The sequence below is a fragment of the Macrotis lagotis genome, chromosome X (genome assembly GCF_037893015.1).
Source record: "Macrotis lagotis isolate mMagLag1 chromosome X, bilby.v1.9.chrom.fasta, whole genome shotgun sequence".
NCBI classification, from domain to species: Eukaryota; Metazoa; Chordata; class Mammalia; order Peramelemorphia; family Peramelidae; genus Macrotis; species Macrotis lagotis.
Genome location: NC_133666.1, coordinates 490,852,645 through 490,875,046, shown reverse-complemented (window position 1 = coordinate 490,875,046; position 22,402 = coordinate 490,852,645). Strand labels below are relative to the sequence as shown.

Genomic DNA, 22,402 nt, shown 5'->3' with positions numbered 1-22,402 from the left:
TAAGTGGCACAGTGAATAGAGGCCTGTCCCTGGAGTCAGGAGGACCTGAGTTCAGATGTAACCCTATTACTTAAAAATTACCTAGCTGTGCAGCCTTGGGCAAGTCACTTAACCCCATTGTCTTACCAAAAAACAAAAAAATAATGAGTAAGCAGCAGGTATCTTGAAGGACTGAAAGTTGGAATGTGATAGTCCAGAGGGAAAAAGAGTTAGAAATGCAACCAAGAATAGCCTATCCCACAAAACTGAATATAATCCTTCAGGAAGGAAATGGATATTTAATTAAATAGAAGACTTTTTTTTAGGTTTTTGCAAGGCAAATGGGGTTAAGTGGCTTGCCCAAGGTCGCACAGCTAGGTAATTATTAAGTGTCTGAGACAGGATTTGAACGCAGGTATTCCTGACTCCAGTGCCGGTGCTTTATCCACTGCACCACCTAGCTGCCCTTTAAATAGAAGGCTTTCAAATATTTTTATGATTTCATTTGGATGTATACCTAGAATTGGCATTGCCAGGTCGAAGGCGATGAACATTTTTATTGTTCTTTGGAATTAGTTCCATATTACCCTCTAGAATGGTTGGATCAGTTCACAACTCCACCAAAAATGCACCAATGTACCAATCTTCCTATAACCTTTCCAACATTGATCATTTTCCCTATTTCTCATCTTGGCCAATCTGATAGATGTGAGGTGATATCTCATAGTTGTTCTTTAATTTACATTTCTCTAATCAATAATTATTTGGAACTTTTTTCATATAATTATAGATAGCTTTAATTTCTTCATTTAAAAAAACTGTCTATATCCTTTGACTATTTATAAATTGAGGAATGACTTGCAACTTTATAAATTTGATAGCATGCTCTATATATTTTATAAATGATATCTTTATGAGAACCCCGAGTTGTAAAGATTGTTTCCCACTTTTCTGCTTTCCTTCTAATTTGGTAGCATGGATTTTATCATTGCAAAAACTTTTTAATTTAATGTGGTCAAAATCTTTCAGTTTACAATGTATTGTATTTTCCAAACAACTTCATCAAATTGCTGCAATCTTAACAGAAAATATTGCCTTTGGGCTTGTCAAATAGTGGTTTACTATAGTTACTCTCTACTGTTTCTTTTGAAATTATCCTAATCCACCATTTCTTAATCAGTAACAGGCAGTTATGATGACTTCTGATTTACAGTATAGTATTAGATCTGGTAGAGCTAGGTCATCTTCCTTTACATTTATTTTTCTTCAATTCCCCTTCTATTTAACCTTTTGTTGCTCCAGATGAATTTTGTTATTATTTTTCCTAGTTTGGTAAAATAATTATTTGGTAGTTTAATTGGTATGGCAATTAATAAGTAATTTAATTTGGGTAAAATAGTCATTTTTATTATATTATCTTGATATAACCAAAAGTAATTGATATTTTTCCATTTATTTAAATCTGACTTTATTTGGGCGAATTGTGTTTATGCTATTTCTGGGTTTGTCTTGGGAGGTAGATTTCTAAGTATTTAATATTGTCTACATTTATTTGGGAATTTCTCTATCTCTTGCTCTTGGGTTTTGTTGTTCCTATATAGAGATGTTGACAATTCATGTCAGTTTATTTTCTATACTGATACCTTGCTTAATATGATAATTATTTCAAGGTGTTTTCTCGATGATTTTCTTGGGCTCTCTAAGTATACCATCACATCATCTGCAAAGTGTGAAAGCTTTGCTTCCTCATTACCAATTCTGATTTCTTCAATTTCTTTTTCTTTTCTTATTGCTAAAGCTAATATTTCGACGACTACATTGAATAGTAATGGTGATAATGGGCATCCTTGTTTCACCACTGAACTTATGGAAAATGTTGAGTTTATCCCTATTAGGCTTACTATTTGCTAATAGTTTTTAGATAGATCTTATTTATTATTTTAAGGAAAATTCCATTTATTCCTAAATTTTCTATTTTTTTATTGGGAATTTATGCTATATTTTATCAAAGATGTTTTAGTATCTATTGAGACAATCATATGATTTCTGTTGGTTTTGCTTTTTATTTGTTCAATTATGTTGAGGGCTTGCCTAATATTGAATCATCCCTGACTATCTGGTATAAATCCTACCTGATCATGGTGTAGTATCTTAATAATAATTTGCTATCATATCATTCCTAAAATTTCATTTAAGAATTTTGCATCAATGTTCATTATGGGGTTTGATCTATAATTTTCTTTGTCTTTTTTGCTTTTGTCTGGTTTTGATATCAGCATCATGTTGGTGTCATAAAAGGAATTTGGCAGAATTCCTTCTTCTCCTATTTTTAAAATGGTTTATGTAGAAAAAAAATTTAATTATTCCTTAAAAGTTGGTATAATTCTCTTGTAAATACATCTGGACATGGTTACTTTTCTTAGGGAGTTTATTGATAGTTTTTCCAATTACTTTTTTTCTGAAATGGGATTATTTAAGTATGTTATTTCCTCTTTTATTAATCTGGGAAGTTTGTATTGTTGCAAATATTCATCTATTTTGTTCAGATTATCAAATTTATTAGCATACGGTTCAGGAATGTAGGTTTGAATTATCTTTTTAATTTCCTCCTCATATCTCGTTACTTCACCCTTTTCATTTTTGATACTCATAATTTGGTTATTTTCTTTCTTTTTTAAGTAAGATTAATTAAAGCTTTACCTATTTTATTTTTTTTCATAAAACAGACTCTTAATTTTATTTTTTAGATCTATAGTTTTCTTCCTTTCCATTTTTATTAATCTCTCCCTTGATTTTCAGAATTCTTAATTTGGTGTATAATTGAAGATCTTTAATTTATTCTTTTTCTAGCTTCTTTAGTTGCATATCCAATTCATTGATCTCCCCCTTCTCTGTTTTATTCCTATAAGTATTTAGAGAAGTAAACTTTCCTCGCAAACCTGCCTTGAGTGTATCCCCAAAATTCTGGTATAAAGTCTCATTTTATCATTTTCTTGAATATAATTATTGATTATTTCTATGATTTGCTGTTTGATCCACTCATTATTTAAAGTTCAGTTATTTAGTTTTTCATTTATCTTACCATTACCTTTTATTTCATATTATTTTAATTATATCATGGTCTGAGAAGAATGTATTTATGATTTCTGCCTGTCTGCATTTGATTATCAGGTTTTTAATGCCCTAGTGCAAGGTGAATTTTGGTATAGGTGCCATATACTGCTGAGAAAAAGGTATAATCTTTTCTATCCCCATTAAGTTTTCTCCAGAGGTCTATCATATCTAAGTTTTCTAAGATTTCATTCACCTTCTTAACTTTTTTCTGGTTTATTTTAATGGTTAGATTTATCTAATTCTGAGAGAGGAAGCTTGAGGCACAGCTTATTAAAGTTTTGCTCTCTAAGTGTCCTTTATTTCAATCAGTTTTTCCTCTAGGAATCTGGGTGCTATACCACTATGTGCATTTATGTTTAATAATGATATAGCTTCCTTATCTATGGTGCCTTTTAAGAAGATGTAATTTCTTCCTTATCCCTTTTAATGAGATTAATTTTTGCTTTTGCTTCATCTGAGATCCGGATGACTACCCCCCTCCCCCTTCTTTTACATTAGCTGCAGTGTAATGTATGTTGCTCGATTATTTTAACTTTACCCTGTGTGTATCTCTCTGCTTCAAATGTTTTTTCTTGTAAACAATGTATTGTTGCAGTCTGGTTTTTAATCCATTCTACTATCCACTTCCATTTTATGGGGACAGTTCATCCCATTCACATATACAGTTAAGATTACTAATTCTGTATTTCCCTCCCTGCTATCTTTCCCCATTTGTATTTTCTTTTTTCTTTCTTTATTCTTAGTTTTGTACAAGTGTAGTTTTTTTATACATTGCTAAAATATTCTTGTTTAAGAGTAAACTTAATACCCTCCCCCCAAAAATATAGACCTGCATGACTGATAAAGAAAAGGAAAGAGAAAAAAAATCACATTAAAAAAATAATAACAATAAAAATAGGTGCAGTCAGGTGGTGCAGTGGACGGAGAGCCAGCCTTGGAGCCAGGAGGACCTGACCCCAAATCTGGCTCTAGACACCTAAGAATCACCCAGCTGTGTGACCCTGGGAAAGTCATCCCAACCCCATTGCCCTGCAAAGACCAAAAAAAAGACCCAACATAAAATAAAATAATAATAATAATAATGAAAATAATAATATTAATAATAATAGTGCTACAGTCTGTGTTCCAACACCTCCAGCTCTGTCATGGGTGGATCATATTCTTTATGATAAGTCCTTCATAAAAGCTACTTCCATTTTTTTTTTTTAGTTTTTGCCAGGCAATGGGGTGAAGTGACTTGCCCAAGGCCACACAGCTAGGCAATTATGCTACCCCTCCTTTTTCTTTCTCCCATTACATTTCCCTTTTAGCACTTGACTCCATATTTACACCATATTATATCTTCAAATTCAGCTCTCTCCTGCGCTTCATCTATAAAAGCTCCTTCTACGTGCTCTATTAAATGAGAAAGTTCCGATGAGTATTATCAGTATCATTTTTCTATGCAGGAATACATGTAGTTCATCATCAAGTCCCTCGTATGTTCCTCTTCTCCTCCACTCTCTATGATTCACCTGAGTCCTGTATTTGAAGATCAAACCTTCTGTTCAGCTCTGGCCATTCCAACAGGAACATTTGAAATTCCTCTGGTTCATTGAAAATCCATATTTTTTTCCTTGGAAGAGGACATTCATTTTTACTGGGTAGTTGATTCTCGCTTGCATTCTGAGCACTTTTGCCTCCTGGAATAATATATTCCCAGCCCTATGAGCTTTTAATGTAGTTGCTGCTAAGTTAAATCCTGGATCCTGACTACAGCTCCACCATATTTGAATTGTGTCCTTCTGGCTGTTTGCAATATTTTCTCTTTGACTTCAGAGCTGTGAAACTTGGCTATAATATTCCTTGGGGTTGTTTTTTTTTTGGATCTCTTTCTCGGGGAGATAGATGGATTCTCTCAACTTCTATTTTGCCCTCTGCTTCTAGGATATCAGGGCAATTTTCCTGTGGGAATTCTTTGAAAATGATATCAAGGCTCTTTTCCTGATCATGACTTTCAGGTATTCCAATAATTTTTAAATTATCTTTTCTGAATCTGTTTTCCATATCAGTTGTTTTTTTTTCAATGAGATATTTCACATGTTCTTCTAATTTTTCTTTCTTTTGGTTTTTGAAGTATTGTGTTTTGATTTCTCGTAAAATCAGCAGCCTCCCTCAGTTCCATTTTTTGTCTGAAGGATTTGTTTTCCTCAGAGAAATTTCTTATCTCTTTTTCTATCTGCTCTTTAAAGCATTCTTCTCCTCAATAACTTTTTGAACTGTTTTATCCATTTGACTTATGCTGGTTTTTACCATGTTGTTTTCTTCACCATTTTTTTTTTGTATCTCCCTGACTAAACTGCTGACTTTATTTTCATGTTTTTTTCTGCATCTCTCATTTTTCCCCCAATTTTTCCTTCTATCTCCTTCACTTTATTTTTAAAGTCTTTTTTGAGCTCTGTCATAGCCTGAGTCCAATTTCTGTTGGAGTCTTTTGATACAGGAGCTTGGACTTCCTCATCTTCAGATTGAGTTTTTGATCCTTCTTGGAATCTTAGGCAAAGTTCTTCTTTTTTCTCTGTTTACTCATTTCCCCAGCCTGTGCCTGGTTTTGGGGTGCTTCCTGATCTGGTGAGTATTATTGCCCCCCCCACAAGGATGTCCCTGTGCAAGGCTTTGTCTTCCCTCCTGATCTGTGAATGCCCAGGAGTGCACTCCTCTGCCACAGGGCTAAGGTGGGGGCACCCTGCTTTTCTGTGGTGGATCTAATCTGTGACCAGGATCTGAATGTGGTCAGAGGCCCAGAGCCCTGTGCCAGGGACAGAGGACAGAGCTAGGTAGTCTCTCTCCACTCCCCTACCTGTCTCAGCACTCAAGCATGGGGGCTTCTGCTTACCCCCCTCCTGATTCTGGTTCCTGCATCTGGGCTGCTGAGGCCACACTACTGGCTGAATGCCCTGAGGGTTGGGCCTTTGCAGAGGGCCCACCACTGATTCCCCAGGTTGTGCCCCATGCTCCACGGAGTGTAAGTCAGGAAACTGCCCCCCTACCATGAGCCGCAGGTCCCAGTGCCCTGGGGTTGCCTCCAGGAGGCTGAAGTTGCTTCATTCTGGCCGGTCACCCTTCTAACCCTGTGGAGTGGAGCATTTCTGTTCTTTTCCAGGTTACCTTGGGCTGGAGAACTGCCTCCCTGGATCCTCCTTTCGATTCTGTCTCTTGAAAATTTAGTTAGAGCCCTTAGTTTATAAGTTTGGAAATATTGAAGAGAGAGGACCTAAGAGACAATCCTCTCCTGTTGCCATCTTGGTTCCATCCCCCATTTATATTTTAATATACACTAGATTTTACTTCAGTAATCTAGGGTTTGATCAACATAGTAATCTAAGTTACAGGAAAGAGAACTCACTATTTGACAAAAACTACTATGAAAAATAATAAAATAGTTAGACAGAAATTTGGCATAGACCAATAACTCACAACATAACAAGATATGTATGAAATAGATTGTTATGGATGCTTGTCCTTTCCTCTCGAAGTCCATGGCATCAGAGTGGAGATTTCATGACAAGTATATGAATTGGTTTTGAGTGTGGGCTGGGGGCTGTGCTAAGTCACTAGCCTCACTTTCTTGTCCAGAGCCATCTGGGTCCAGCAGCTAGTTGTAAATCAGGATAACTGGAGATGTTTCTGGATGGGAGGCAGTCAGCTGTCAAGGTCATGCAGCTAGTAAGTGGTGAGTGTCTGAGAATAGATTCAAATTCCTGTTTTCCTGACTCCAAGACCAGTGTTCTATGCTCTGCTCCACATAGCTGCCCTATAAAATGGATAGTATTTAGAAATAAAGGGTTTTAATGAAGCAGAAAATTTGAGGAAAGTTGCACAGATGTTTTCTCAGATAAAGACTTCATTTTTTAAACATATAAAGAAAGTTTACATATATATATAAGACAACAAGTTGTTTTCTAATTGATGAAAGGTTAAAGGATTTGAACAGGCAGTTTTCCAATGAAGAAATCCAAACAATTTATAGTCATGAAACAATGTTCTACATCACTGATTACAAAATTGTAAAGTAAAAGAATTTTCAAATATCTCTCATGTTGACAAAATATCATTAAGTGGGAAAGTTAAAAATTTTCAATTGGATGTAAAAAATGTGAAACACAAATTCAGAAAGTATAGAAAAAATTATCAGATCTCTGGATAAGGGAAATGTTTATGGCAAAACAAATTCTAAAAAGTATCACAGGTGGTTAAAATGAATAATTTTATTTACATGAAATTTAAATGTTTTAGGTGGGAGTTATGTTGCAATACAAGTAATAGAGCCAAAAATTAGAAGACAAGCAGGAACCTAGAGGAAACATTTAGAACAATTTTGTCATGAAGGCCTCATTTCTAAATTCAATAGGGAATAGAATCGAATTTATAAAAATAAGAGCCAATTATAAATTGAAATGAATAGGAAGTTTTCAAAAGAAGAAATCAAAGCTCTCAATAATCAAACAAATCATTAATAGAGAAATAAAAATTAAAATAACTGTGAGATATCATATATCTATCATACTAAACTACATGAAGAAAAACATACAATAAATGTTGATGGGCATGAAGAAAATAAGAATGCCAATAAATGATGGAGTTGTCAATTGATTTCTTTATTCTTATCATTACATATTATCACTATCTTTGCTCCAAACTGTCCAGCAGACATATCTTTCCATTCTTCTTCAGAGAGAGAGAGAGAGAGAGAGAGAGAGAGAGAGAGAGAGATCTCTGTTTACTGTTCTTATTTCAAGACTAGGTTTTTTTTAATACTTTCACTAGATTATTTTTTATCTTAAACATCTCTTTTGATTGATGAATTTAACCTTAAAAATATAATCAATGAAGGGAGATTCAAATTTTGCAACCTTCATAATGTCCTTCTTAAGTATGACCCATCTCTTTCTTTTTTATTATATAAATATTTTATTTGTTTCAAATTACATAAAATAGTAGTTTCTACCAATCATTTTTGAAAAGTTTTGAATTTTATGATTTTCCCCTTAAACTCCCTCCCCTCCCATCCCCATAGAAGTCAATCTGATAATCTATACATTGTTTCCATTCTATGCATTGATTAAAATTGAATGTGTTGAGAAAAAATATATCCTTGAGGAAAAAATAAAATATTAGAGATAAAAAATTATGTAGTACATAAGAAAACTTCTTTTTTAAAAAATTGAATGAATAATCTTTAGTCTTTGTTTAAACTCCATACTTCTTACTCTGGAAACAGATGGTATTCTCTGTTGCAGATATGCTAAAATTGACCCTGATTACTGAACTGATGGAATGAGCAAATCCATTAAGTTGATCATCAATCCCATGTTGAGGTTAGGGTATATAATGTTCTTTTGGTTCTGCTCATCTCTCAGCATCAGTTAATGCAAGTCTTTCCAGGCTTCTCTGAAATCCCATCCCTCCCAGTTTCTAATAGAACAATAGTGTTGCATAACATACATACACCACAATTTGGTCAGCCATTCCCTAATTAATGGTCATCTCCTCAATTTCTAATTCTTTGCCTCCACAAACAGGGCTACTATGAATATTTTTATACATGTGATGTTTTTACCCTATTTCCTGATCTCTTCCAGGTATAGACCCAGTAGTGGTATTGCTGTATCAAAGGGTATGCATATTTTTGTTGCCCTTTTGGCACAATCTCAAATTGCTTACAAGAAAGGTTGGATCAGTTCACAGCTCCACCAACAATGAATTAGTGTTCCAGATTTCCTCCATCCCTTCCAACATTGATCACTGTCCTTTCTGATAATATTTGACCATCTCTCTTAAAGAAACTTTAACTAAATAACGTAACTTATACTTTCTTTATATGTATTTAAAGTTTTAGAGTCACACAAGACTATAATTAGTTTTCCTGCTCTTTTCCATTATTAATACCATCATAGCTAGCTCACTTACCACCTTTGAATCTTATCATTTCTTCTGTAGTAATCAGAATGTACAAAGTTAGGATCAGGTCCAGAAAAGTAGCAGTTTTCTTTATCACTCTCTATACCTTTTAAAGGATGAAATCATTAATAAAACAAGTCATGAATTTCTCAGCTGCTATGGCGTTTGGCACAGAAATGAAAAAAAAGTCCATATAGTTCAATTACCTCATCAGTGCTATATCATGTCTCTGTGTAAGATTTCAGTTCTGTTTCCTAAATTCTTCATTTAATTCTTATTTTGATCTGGAGTTCCAAAATGCACTTCCATGAAAATATCAGTTATTTTCCCTAAGCTTACTTTTATTATAAAAAATCTCTCAACATATTTGATTTTATCTTCTAGAAATAAATTGATATTTCAGTTTGTGGTGGAATCTATTCTAATTTTTTTTACTTACTTACTATTCCTTCATAAGGATTTCAGATGATCTAAGCTACAATAAGAAAACCAAGCAAATGAAAATGTGTTTAAGATAACATAGTTTTCTAGTCAAAAGTTGGGAAAGGATGCTAGATTTCATAAATATTTCATTCTTTATGTGCCAGAGAAGGGTGGATCTGTCACATCAGAAAGGCTTTTTCCCTAGTTGTAGAGGGATCTGACAAAGCCATCACCTTTTCAATGATGAAGTGCTCCTTGTTCCACATCCTTGTTAATCTATCCAGCAACTGCAATTGTTAGGGAAGATCCAATGATGTTAGGTCAATCAGAAAGAGGACATGGTTAAGTATTAATGACAGGGCTGACACTTGCTGTGGGTCATTTGGCACAAAATGAAGGCATGCCAATAAGATTCTCCTGTTACGCAATAGCATTCCCCTGTTAATCATAGATATTTCACTGGAATAATTATTGCTGCATATCTTTTTAAAAATTCTGGACCCCACAATTACTGGAATTCAAGAGACTTTTAGTAGCTCCAGGAACTTTCTGATACTTGACTGACGGACTAGAGCAATTAGAGCAAGAAACCTTCCAACAGCTAAATCAGATCAAAGTATCCTAAATCCATATCCACAATCCAAATTAAAAGAACTCAGACATAAACCTCACATTTGTTAACTATTTAATTATCTCCAAATGTCTCATTTCATTCCAATAGCTAAAAAAGTGATCAGGTAACTGGCCTGGGTTAGGTCAAAACTAGAACAACAATATCATCATAATTTATATATTCCATTCATTTTTAGTATGATATTCATTTTCCAGTTACTATTTTCATTCCATCAAATCTCAATATCTATGATATAAAATGTTCCTCTTTATGGCAGCATCTATTTACTGATAAAAATTGAATTCAATGAATATTGATTTGAACTAGAAGGGACTTATGGAAATCATAGAGTTTGAATTATTACCATTGAGCAATAGTTTTGAGGCTTAGAAACCAAAGTCACTGACCAAGGTGGTATATGTAGTAAATGTCAGAACTAGGATTTGAATTCATCTCCTTTGACTTTAAAACCAGTCAAATTGTAGCAATGTTTGTTAATGGAAAGCATAGTGGTATTGTTCTAAAGACACTAACTATAAACATATTTATTGAAGACTCAATATTAAAAATGTCTGAGATTTCAAAAAGAATTGCTCTGAAAATTATGTATACTCAAATCTATTTATTAGGGAGAAGGAATTTTAGAATACTATTTTCTATTCTTTTCTCTTAGTTTCTTACATGCTAATATTTCAACTGCCTTAGGTTGAATATTATAACTATCTGCTTTCAGTTGGCACAATTTTCTTCAAGTTGTTTGTGACTCAACATGTGGAGATCCTTGACCTGTCTGGCTATCCTTAATATCTTCAAATCTGTTGATGATTCACTGAATGACCCAAGGCACTAATCCCATTTAGCCTCATGAAAATGAAGTAATTATCCTCAAGTCCCTTTAAAATATAGGCTTGTGCAATCAAATTAAAGCACTGAATAGGAAAACAAAACACAGATACAGAAACAACTTTACAATAATTTTTCCAACATTTTCTTTGGAGAAAGTTTTTTTCTATCCAAATGGCTACTAATGGCAAAGACTCTGAGGTAAAATTACCCTCCAAACACAAAAAATAAAAAGAGAAAATTAATCTGTCTTTCAAATCAATGAAGAGAAAATCATGTCTTTGATTTTGAACCTGTTTCTACCACATCTCTGAATCTCATTAACTTGATTAATAATGTTTACAAAGTTGCAAAGCACAGCTATCAGTCTGAGGATGAAGTCAATAAAGGGAAAACGAATCCTAACTTCAAAATTTTTTTTCTTCTTTAAATGAAGTCATGCTTTTTAACGTGATTGCTAATATAGCAAGAATCGTAGAACTCTTAGCTGTTATGAAAGCAATTTGGCACTAATGAGAGCAATTTTACTCTTTCTAATTCAGCAGGTCTATTTTCTTTGATTATTTTCTGGTAACGAAAGATACATAAGCAGGATCCAAGTCAGAAATGGAAAGTAAAGGTTAAAAATTGTATTTACCTGCTTTAGTTAAAAGTGTATAGACATTCTCATTTCTGATTGTCTTGCAAAAGAATGAAACAAGAACATTCTTGGATACTCCATGTCAGACACATTGGCTTCTTGATCTAGAACAAGTCATTTTACCTCTATGTATTTTTATTTCTTCTTCTATAAAATAAAGAATTGAAATGAAAGATGTCTAAAGTTTTTCTAACTCAATGATTCTATAACCCCATGACCAGCTAATCTGTTTACTACTACTGGAACCATAGCTATAATCTGGACTTTGACAAGAATATGGCTTTAAATTTGACAATCAGGTGGTGCAGTGGATCAAAAATCAAGAAGACTTCTCTTCCTCATTATCAATATAATTCTTAGACACTCACTAGTTGTGTGAGGTGGAAAAGTTATTTGATGCTATTTTTCTCAGTTTCTTCATCTATAAAATGCCCCGTCGAAGCAAATGACAAACCAGTCCAATATCTGGTCTAAGAAGACCCAATAATCAGACATGATTGAAGCAACTAAATTAAAACAACAAATATCTGCTATAGAACCAATTTTTGATAAAATATTTTGGAGGTTTCATATTAAATAGATGCACTTATTGTGTCTTCCAAATTAAGAATTTTTGCTAAGAAATTCAAAATGGTATTTTTGGTAGCTTTAGAAAGCAAACAAGTTGGAGAAATATCAATTTCCAAAACAAGGAGTATCTCCTATATTCAGTTGTACAATTCCATTACCTACCTTTGAGTCTAAAGTGTATACATTTGAAAATAATCATATCCAATGCATTTGGAAATGTGCATAGTATAAAGCAAATACCTTCAAAAATCTATTGGATAAAGCCCTATGATTTGGCTATTTTATACCATTTAATTTAGTTTAATATATTAAAATGTGAGATTAATTCTCTCACATGAAAGATACCCCACCTAATTTTATCAAGTTCCAAATCACTTACTGTATTATTTAATGCAAACATATAATAGCAGCTAGTGCATTATTTCAAATAATTATGTGCCCAACAAACAATGACAAATATCAAATACAATTCAATTTAACAGACTTTTATTGTAGACCAACTGGGTGTAGGGAAGGGTTCTGGCAGTTGCAAACAAATGAAGTTTAGAAAAGGCAAAATTCTTGCCTCCATGTAGATATTGACCATTGATTTGCCCCATGAATAATCCCTCAATCATAAAAATGAATGCTTATTGTCTTCTATGGAAAAGTCACATAAGTAGACAATTGTAAAGCAAAACAATAGGTGAGCAATATATTTAACAATGTACTTAAAGTGTTAAGAGGAAGAAAGGATTCCTAATTTTTTTTACTTAATTACATTCTTTAACTTATTAAGAAATAAAGGCTCTGTGAAGGAAATTGTTTTATTTAAGGTCATGAAATTCTATCACTTGGCATGATAAAATATCAGAAACTGAAATACTTTCTTAAGTTGAACTGTCAAGCATTTAAACTCTAATGTAGATTCTGGCCATGGTGTTTGATTTCCTAAAAGATCATTTAAAGTATAACCCACACAAGGTAAATAATCAGTTGAAAGATATGCAAGGATACTTATCCATCTCTCTGAAGAACTTCGGAATCATTTGAGAAACATGGGAGACATTATCAAGTCTACCAAGTAAGGCATGTTTATATCAAAGAATATGCTTTTGCCTATGAACAAGGCAGAATTTCAATAACTCAAATAAATATACAAATTTAGAGATGTCTTTCTTCCAAATGGTCATTTGAACTAATTGTACCTGACTTGTGGTAGAACCTTCTTAACTCATATGGTCCTGATCAGTCATTGTCGCTCACACTGTTCCTTGACCCTGATATAATGTCATTTTGGTCCTCTTCTATCATGAAAGACACTAACTTATCAAGAAACCTGGAACTCACATAAAGCCTTGCTAATGCAAAACCTAGCTTATTTTCTATAATTTAGCAAAAGTGGAATCAGCTGACAGATTTCTAGAATAAAAGTAAGTGTATGGAAAGGAGGAATTAATACTTCATTTCACTTATCATTTTCCTTATGTTTTTACAAAATACTTGCCCTTCATTTCCCCCATCAAGCAATTTCTGTTATCAGGAATTAAGTATATATATTAGTTGTCAATTCAAGTTCAGTGAAACAATGATGAATGGTATCTCATTTAAGTTTAATGTTTAGTTTGACTTTTTTACCTGGTACTGTATGATTCAACATAATGAGGTTCTAAAATAGAATATTTTCTCAATTTTTCTCTATCCTAAAATATTTTAAACTGAATTACTTCAAAATTTCAAAGATTTATCATTTTTCATCTTTTTATCTTTTATCAGAGTAATGTTAAACATTTTGTAGAATGACTTCAGAAAAGTTTGTCTCACTTTGGTAAAAGGGCAGTGCAGTTCAGTAAAAGCAGTATCAGAGTAAGTCAGAATTAAGTTCTTAGCCACAGCATAAATCAGCAAGTAGGTATGCTTGGGCCCAGCTCATCAGGAGAGCAGCACAGCATTAGCTGTGAGACTACCCAGTGCAGAAGGCAAACTGCCAGCCCCAGAACCCCAGCAAAAATGGTTTAACTAGATTTGGCCATCGTAGAGCCAGTTCGATTTATAAGTGAATTCTACAAAATATTTAAAGAACAATTGACTCTGATTACATATATAGAAAAATTTTAATAAAAGGTGATAAAAGAATCCTTCAAAATCCATATTATGACACTAATATGGTGCTGATATCAAAATCATTAAATAATATTGAATTGAAAATTAAATAAAAATATTAGAAAATAGATAAAAAGCAATTTATTTCCCCAATAATGAACCAGATAGGATTTATACCAATGATATAGGACTGGTTCAATTTTAGGAAAAAAATCAGCATAATTAACTATATATATATATATATATATATATATATATATAAATATAAATATATATATATGTATGTATAAAGCAAAACAAGCAGAAATCATACTATCTCCATACATACTGAAAAACCTGACAAAGTACTGCACCCATTCCTATTAAAAACATAGAGAGAACAGAAAAAAAATGGAATTTTCCTTAAAAAGAAAAACATCTATCTAAAACCTCCAGGCAAAATTATATGTAAAGGAGATAAACTAGAAGCATTCCCAATAAAATCAAGAGTAAAACAAGGCTTCTGTCACTGAATATTATACTAGAAATGTTAACTTTAGCAACAAGAGAAGAAAAAAATTGAAGGAATTAGAATAGGCAATGACAAAAACTTTTCTTTTCAGATGGTATGATGGTATACTTAGAAAATCCTAGAAAAGCAATTTAAAAAAACTACTTGAAACTATTAATAATTTTACTAAAATTGTATTATCTAAATTAAACATACACAAAAATCATCAGTGTTTCTATATATTACCAAGCAAGTTCAACAGCAAGAGACAGAAAATTTTGTTTCAAATAACTGTAGAACATGTAAAATACTTGATGGTCTACCTGCCAAGGCAGGCAGACAAATTCAGTAATGCTATGAACATAATTACAAAACACTTTTCGCAGAAATAAAGTCAAGGGGAGGCTAGGTAGCACAGTGAATAGAACACTGGCCCTGGAGTCAGGAGTACCTGAGTTCAAATCCAGCCTCAGACATGTAATAATTACCTGGCTGTGTGGCCTTCTGCAAACCACTTAACCCCATTTGCCTTGCAAAAACCAAAATAAAACAAACAAACAAAAAAGAAATAAAATAAAAACAGGTCTAAACAATTCAAAAATTATCATTTATTCATGGATAATGCTGAGCTACTATAATCAAATGAAAATTCTATCAAAATCAATCTACTTATTCAGTGTTAAAGCAATTAAACTTCCAAAAATTATTTCACAGAGGTGTAAAAAATTCATCTGTAATAATAAAAGTTATATCAAAGGATAATTCCTTTAATTCCATTAATATGAAACAAAAAGGCAAAGTAAGGTAGTCAAACCTGATCTAAATCCATATTATAAAGAGGAAGTTAACAACCTATATCAAGATAAGATCAAAATAGATATACAATTTAGACATAAAAGCCAATTAGTAGAACAAGAAGAGTTTATCAGCCAGATTTATGGAGAGGGTAAGAATTTATGACCAAAAAAAAAAAAAAAATAGAGAGCATTACAAAACAAAAAGATAATTTTAATCATATTGAATTAAAAAGATTTTGCACAAATAAAACAAATATTACCAAGATTAGAAAGAAATTAGGGAAACTATATTTACAGTAAAGGTCTTATTTCTAAAATATGTAGAACACTGAATCAAATTTATATAAACATAAATAATTCCACAAATTTTTATCAAATGATAAGAACAGGCTGTTTTCAAGTGAAAAAATTAAAACTATCTGGAATCATATGAAGAAATACTCTGAATAACTGTTGATCAGAAAAATGCAAATTAAAAGAACTCAGACATAAACCTCACATCTATTCTATTGACTAATATGACAAATCAGTAAAGTAATGTTGGAGAGATGTCGGAAAATTGGGACAATGATTCACTGATTGGAGTTGTGAACTGATCCAATCGTTCCGGAGAGCACTTTGGAACAATGCCCAAAGATTCATAAAATTGTATTCTCTTTGATACAGAATTACCACCAGTAGTTCTGTGTCCCAAATAGATGCTAAAACATAAAAAAGGAAATAAAGACCCTCAAGTATAAAACTATATGGAGCAGTTCTTTTTGGGTTAACAAAGAACTGGAAATTAAGGGATGCCCATTAATTGGGAAATGATTGAACAAGTGGTGGTATATGAATGTAAAAAGAATAATGCTGTTCCATAAGAAAAGCCCTGAAAGATTTATATGAACTCATGTTGAGTTAAGTGAATGGAACCAGGAGAACATGTACATAGTAAAAAGAAAATTTAATGATCAAATGCGCTAGACTTAGCCCTTTTCTGCAAAACAGTGACTGAAGACAATTCTAAAATATTTGTGATGGAAAATACCGCCCACATCTAGAGAAGGATTACTATTAATCTTTAAGTATCAAAGATGATCATGACAACAAACCAATGATTAGAGGTGTGAATTGAACAATTATGTTTTTGTATAGTTCAGAATATGCTGTGCAAGGTATCCTTCTCAAAAAAACAGAATAGCCCATACTAGGGCCCAAAATAACAGGACTATTGGAGATAGTCTGTCTACTGCAGGGGTCTCCTGACTTTAAATTGATTTCAATTCCTCCCATGTCAATGAGGCACTATGGGGCTTCACCAGCACTGGACAGGTACAAGTATGTGCTATCTGGCTACATAAAATGACAACTAGGTATTTCCTAACATGAAAGAACTATGACATCTGAATGCCGATCAATGCTTACTAATTTTTTAAAAGATGATTTCCCCCCTTTCTTATGGTTTTTCTTTACATTCTGATACTTCTTTTCCAACATGATTTATTTGGAAATATATTTAACATGACTGTACATGCATGAACTATATCAGATTGCTTATTCTCTTAGAAAAGGCAGAAGTTAAAGAGGAAGGGAGAAAAATTTGGAAGTCATAATTTTACTAAAATGAATGTTGAAAATGATCTTTAAATGCATTTGAAAAAATATTAAGATAAAAATTTTACTGGCAGTATTGAAGAATATATTTTAAAAATATTTTATAATAAATACAAACCTCTATGTATACTAATTTCTACATTTGGTGGCAGATTTCTCATGCATATAGTCTATCTAAATGAAGAGATTGAACCATTTCCCCCTCCCCCAATTCTTGCTATTGCATCTGAAGTTGATTTTCTTGTCCTTTTAACTTCAATATTTTTATTGATATCATACTTTTCAATCATGTAGACTTAAATGTTCAGTTATATTTATTTCTTCTTTTCTCTATACCTTCCACAGTGAAGTAAAAATATAATTTTCAGGATGCCATTGATCTTCTGCAATAACAAAGGATAAGCAGCAAGAAGTGTTGTGCATGAAGTCTCTAAATACAGTGAAAGATTTCCAGAGCAGGCATTATAGTGAAACTTTGTCACACATTTCTTACACATATGCCTCACTATATGCTCTAAGTTAAGTTTACTCTTCTAAAAGATGTTATCTGTATGTGTGAGAAAGAGAGAACCAGGTAAACATTTTGTATTAACTTTCTTCAGCATGAGTTACTAAAAATGATAGCATAAGATGTTCATCTGAGTTAATCATCAGTTTGAAGAATGCTGCTATTTCTCCTCCTTCCCCTCATTCTACTCACTTTTTATTTACTACTTATTCATTTGTTTTTTTTAAAAAAAAAGCAGGGCAATTTATGTTTTGTACTGTGAGGTTTTCATTTTTTATTTTGAGATGGTTTGCCAAATATTTGTTAAAAAGAATTATAATAATGAGAAAGTATTAACATTTATGGGATTCCAGTCTTTAGAAGAAATTCTTTATCTCTCAAACCATATAGTAAGAAAGAAGAAAAACTTAAAATTTACAAACAAGTCAAAAGAATTTAACAACTCCATCATAACAGAGAAACTTGTTTAAATAAAGGAAAAAACATAAAATTGAAAATGAAGATAATCATTGAGCTAGACATGAAATAGAATTTTTATTTTTAAAATTATTTCATAATTCCATAAATCTACATCAGCAACTGAGTAAAAAGCAAAAAATAAAAGGAAATAAAATTGTCAAAATTTAAAATCTCAAATTAATAAGAAAATTGTTTTAAAAATTATATTCTGGAAGAAATATTGACTTTAATGAACTATAAAAGGATGGAGGCAGAATTTACATGAATTTGTGAAGTAATTATATCAATTTTCTTTACAAAACTCTCTCCAGTATAAAAATTGTACTGAAATAGAAAAATAATTACATGAACCTCTTTGAAGAAGATAAATATTCTAATAAACTAAGAGTAAAAAGGAAAGGAAATAACTATACATAAAAGAAAGGAAATAACTAAAGATCAATGTCATTATGAAAAATGACTGTCAATATAAGAAACATTGATGTAATTCTTTAAGGAAAATTTTAGAAAATATTATTTGTAAATCAAAAATATTGACTATATCTAAATTTTACAGCAATGATGTAAAATATTCAATATTAAGAATTATTTAGTATTTTAAATTGTAAAGCATTATTAGATTAAAAGGTAAAAAAAAACTAACAAGTGTAGAAATAGACATCTCATTCATTAAAGTGATAAAAAGAATTAAGTCAAGAGTTAACATTACAATGGAGAAATCCTCAAATTATTTCATATGTGAGAAAACAGCAATGTTCCACTTCTGTAATCTTATTAAACATGCAAGATAGAACCAGATATTTTGGTACTATAAATAAGGCAAGAGAAAAAAAGTCAAAAGAATAAATAACATCTAGGAGGGGAAAAAGTCTCATTTTCAAGAAAAATTTTAGATTATAAGACCCTATAAAATTAAAAAAATCTGAGATATTAATCATCTTAGTAAAATCGAATAAAAAATTAAAATCTTTATAAGCATCAGCAATTCTGTAAACTATTAATAAAATATGAAAATAAATGATGAAAATGGAAATTTCATTTTGGTTAATAATGTAACATAACACATCTAGAATTGAACTTTCCTAGAACTAATATAACTATAATCACATGATTCATTTTAGGAAAAAAAGAGGCCTACACAATATGATAGTAACTGCCAAAAACTAGTTATTGGAAATATAACAAAATGATGAAATTATATCAAGAAAAGGTTTTTATTTTTAATATGAAAGAACATTAAAGAAGGTCATAAAAATACTTTTTTCCCAGTGGATTACTGAATACTTTTATTCTGCACCTAGAAGCCACTAAAGGATCTGGCCTGTGTGCTTGTTGGGGCTGCATCACAAGTATATGACTGTGCATCAACACGGGGGTTGGGGGTGAGAACAGATCATTCTAGCCCAGTCACAAGATGAGGTCTTCCAATAAAGGACAAAAATGATCAGGTACCATCTCTGATAACACAGTTTCAGAGAAGCAGTGAGAACAACACAAAAAGGTGGAAGAGAGAAGGATGGAATTGATTAGCAGAGCCCCCATCCCCAAAACAAAACTGTTCTACTACTTGGTGCTGCCCATTATTTGGAGGACTTCTACAGAGGTTACTGTCACCTACTAGCTCTGAGGCTTCATGGTCATGGAGCTTACTTGGCCCAAGGGTTTCTGAAGTTCCTTCCAGCAAATTTAGCCTTGCTGCCCAGTTCTTCCTCAATTCTGAGAAGTTGGTTATACTTGGCTAAATGCTCAGATATGCAGGAAGTGCCAGTCTTGGTCTGCCCAGTGCAGAGAACCACCACCAGTCTGCAGGTATCTTCAGTCTCCCCAGAATGATGGGAAACCATTACTTCCCATCCATTGGCCTGGGTCACTTTGCACTCCTGGAGAGATTTGATCACAAAGCCAATCTAGTTCACTTTGAGCAGGAGGCAGTTGCAAGCTTTCTTATTCACAACCTTTTAAATCTGCTTGGGATTGGTCACTATGAGATCATTCCCTACAACCTGGATGCCTGCAGTTTCAGTAAAATTCTTCCAAGCTGCCCAATCATCCTGGTCAAAGGGATCTTCAATAGACACCACTGAGTAGAACCTGATGACTCTTGTAAAGGTCCCCAAGCTCAGCAGGTGAGATGTATCTGTTGGGATCATCATGAAACTTGAAGTCCAAGTCACATTCCCCTACTGGAAGAATTCAGAGGCAGCAACATCCATGCCAATTACAACCTTGCCAGTATAGCCAGCCTTGCCAATCACTTCCTTCAGTATCTCCAGAGATTCTTTATTCTCCAGAATATGAGGAGCAAAGCCACCTTCATCTCCTACATTGGTGGCATCCTGTCCATATTTTTTTCTTAATCACATTCTTCAGGTTGTGGTAGACCTCAGCTCCAATCCACATGACCTCCTTGAAGTTTGATGCTTCAACAGGGAGGATCATGAATACCTGCATTGCTAGCTCGTAACCAGCATGGGACCCACCATTCATCACATTGAAGGCTGGAACTGGCAAGATGACTTCTTCATTGCCTGTAAGATCAGCAATATGACAGAACAAGGACACACCTTTCTCAGCAGCTCCAGCCTTACAAATAGCCAGAGACACTCCCAATATGGCATTTGCTCCAAATTTAGGTTTCTTCTCAGAGCAATCCATCTCTATCATAAATTTGTCAGTCTTCTCCTGCTCTACACCATTCAGTTTCTTGTTAATCAGGGTCGGGGCAAACTTTTTATTGATGTGCTCAACTGCTTTTGAGACACCTTTTCCCAAATAGAGGGTCTTATCATTGTCTTGGAGCTCCAGGGCTTTGTGGATGCCAGTAGAAGCCCCACTGGACACAGCAGCTCTGAAGAGACCGTTTGAAGTGTAGAGATCAACTTCAGCGGGGGGTTCCATGAGAGTCAAAGATCTCTCTTGCAATGATCTTCAAAATCGACATGTTGAATTTCTAGATGGGGGTGGCTCTGCTGGATTCAGAGAACAGAGGCAGAGGGCATTAAAATACTTTTAATGGGGACTAAAAGGACTTAGAATGATTGAATTTCAAATTTTGTCATGAAGAATTAGCCATGAAAACTCTCTAGAATTGTAGGAAAAAAATTGAACATAAACAAATAGTAGAACAAGAAGAAACTTCCATACAATGATAGGACAGGATTCAATCACTCTAAGAATGGTACCCATTTATTTACGTACAATTCTTATCTGATGAGAAACACAAGAACAATTAGAAGGTGGGTTGAAAGGGGGGTTTGGTGGTGTAGTGGATAAAGCACCGGCCCCTAGAGTCAGGAGTACCTGGGTTCAAATCCGTTCTCAGACTCTTAATAATTACCTAGCTGTGTGGCCTTGGGCAAGCCACTTAACCCCATTTGCCTTGAAAAAAAAACCTAAAAAAAAAAAGCAAGTGGGTTGAAAGGAACTTAGCAATGACCAGAATCATTAATCATAATATCTTAATAAAGATCAATCACTTAAAAACACATTGACATTTTTTTCCTAAGGCAGTGAGGTTAAATGACTTGCCCAAGGTCACACAGCTAGGTAATTATTAAATGTTTGAGGCAGGATTTGAACTCAAGTTTTCCTGACTCCAGGACTCTATCCACTGCACCACCTATCTGCCCTCCCTCACATAGATATTTTTAATACAACTGTCCTCATTTTTAGGGGGAAATTCATAATGATAAAAGAGATAGATGATAAAAATGATCAAACAGACATTTCTGTTATGTAAAATTTGAAATTTTGCACAAAAAACCTCAAACCACCTGAAATAAAGAGAAATATTAATTGGTAAATAATCTTTCCATAAATTATGATTCAATTTTGGTTTCTATAACATATATATAATATAAACAGAAATAAACTCTATTTTTAATACAAAGACTTTTTCAATAAGTTAAGTGGTCAATATATGTGAAGAATGATTTTTAAGAATGATTTTCAAAATAAAAATCAAATACTATCAATAATCATATTGTTAAATCTTCAAATCAATGAGATATATAAATTAAAATAACTCTAAAGTATCACCTCATAATTTATAAAAAGAACAGATAAATATAAGACTGAAGTAGTCAGTGGTGGAAGGAATAAATGAAGACACAAGCACTAATATGCTTTTTGCAAAAAATGGATTGATTCAAATCTTGAAAATAATGTTAAAATTTTAATGAAATTTAATAAAATTTTCATACTCATTGACTAAATTATTCAATTACTGGTGCTATACAACAAGGAGGTTAAAGTCTATTGTATCAAAATATTGATATTGTTAATAATTTTGCATTAGCAACAACCTAAAAAGTACATTTCCAAAAACTGGCTGAACAAATTGTTGGTC

The 22,402-nt window shown here is 32.8% G+C and overlaps 1 pseudogene; it reads right to left on the bottom strand.

The window, feature by feature from the left end:
• Positions 1 to 19,700: 19,700 nt before the first annotated feature.
• Positions 19,701 to 20,995, bottom strand: LOC141499300 (alpha-enolase pseudogene; annotated as a pseudogene).
• Positions 20,996 to 22,402: the final 1,407 nt, after the last annotated feature.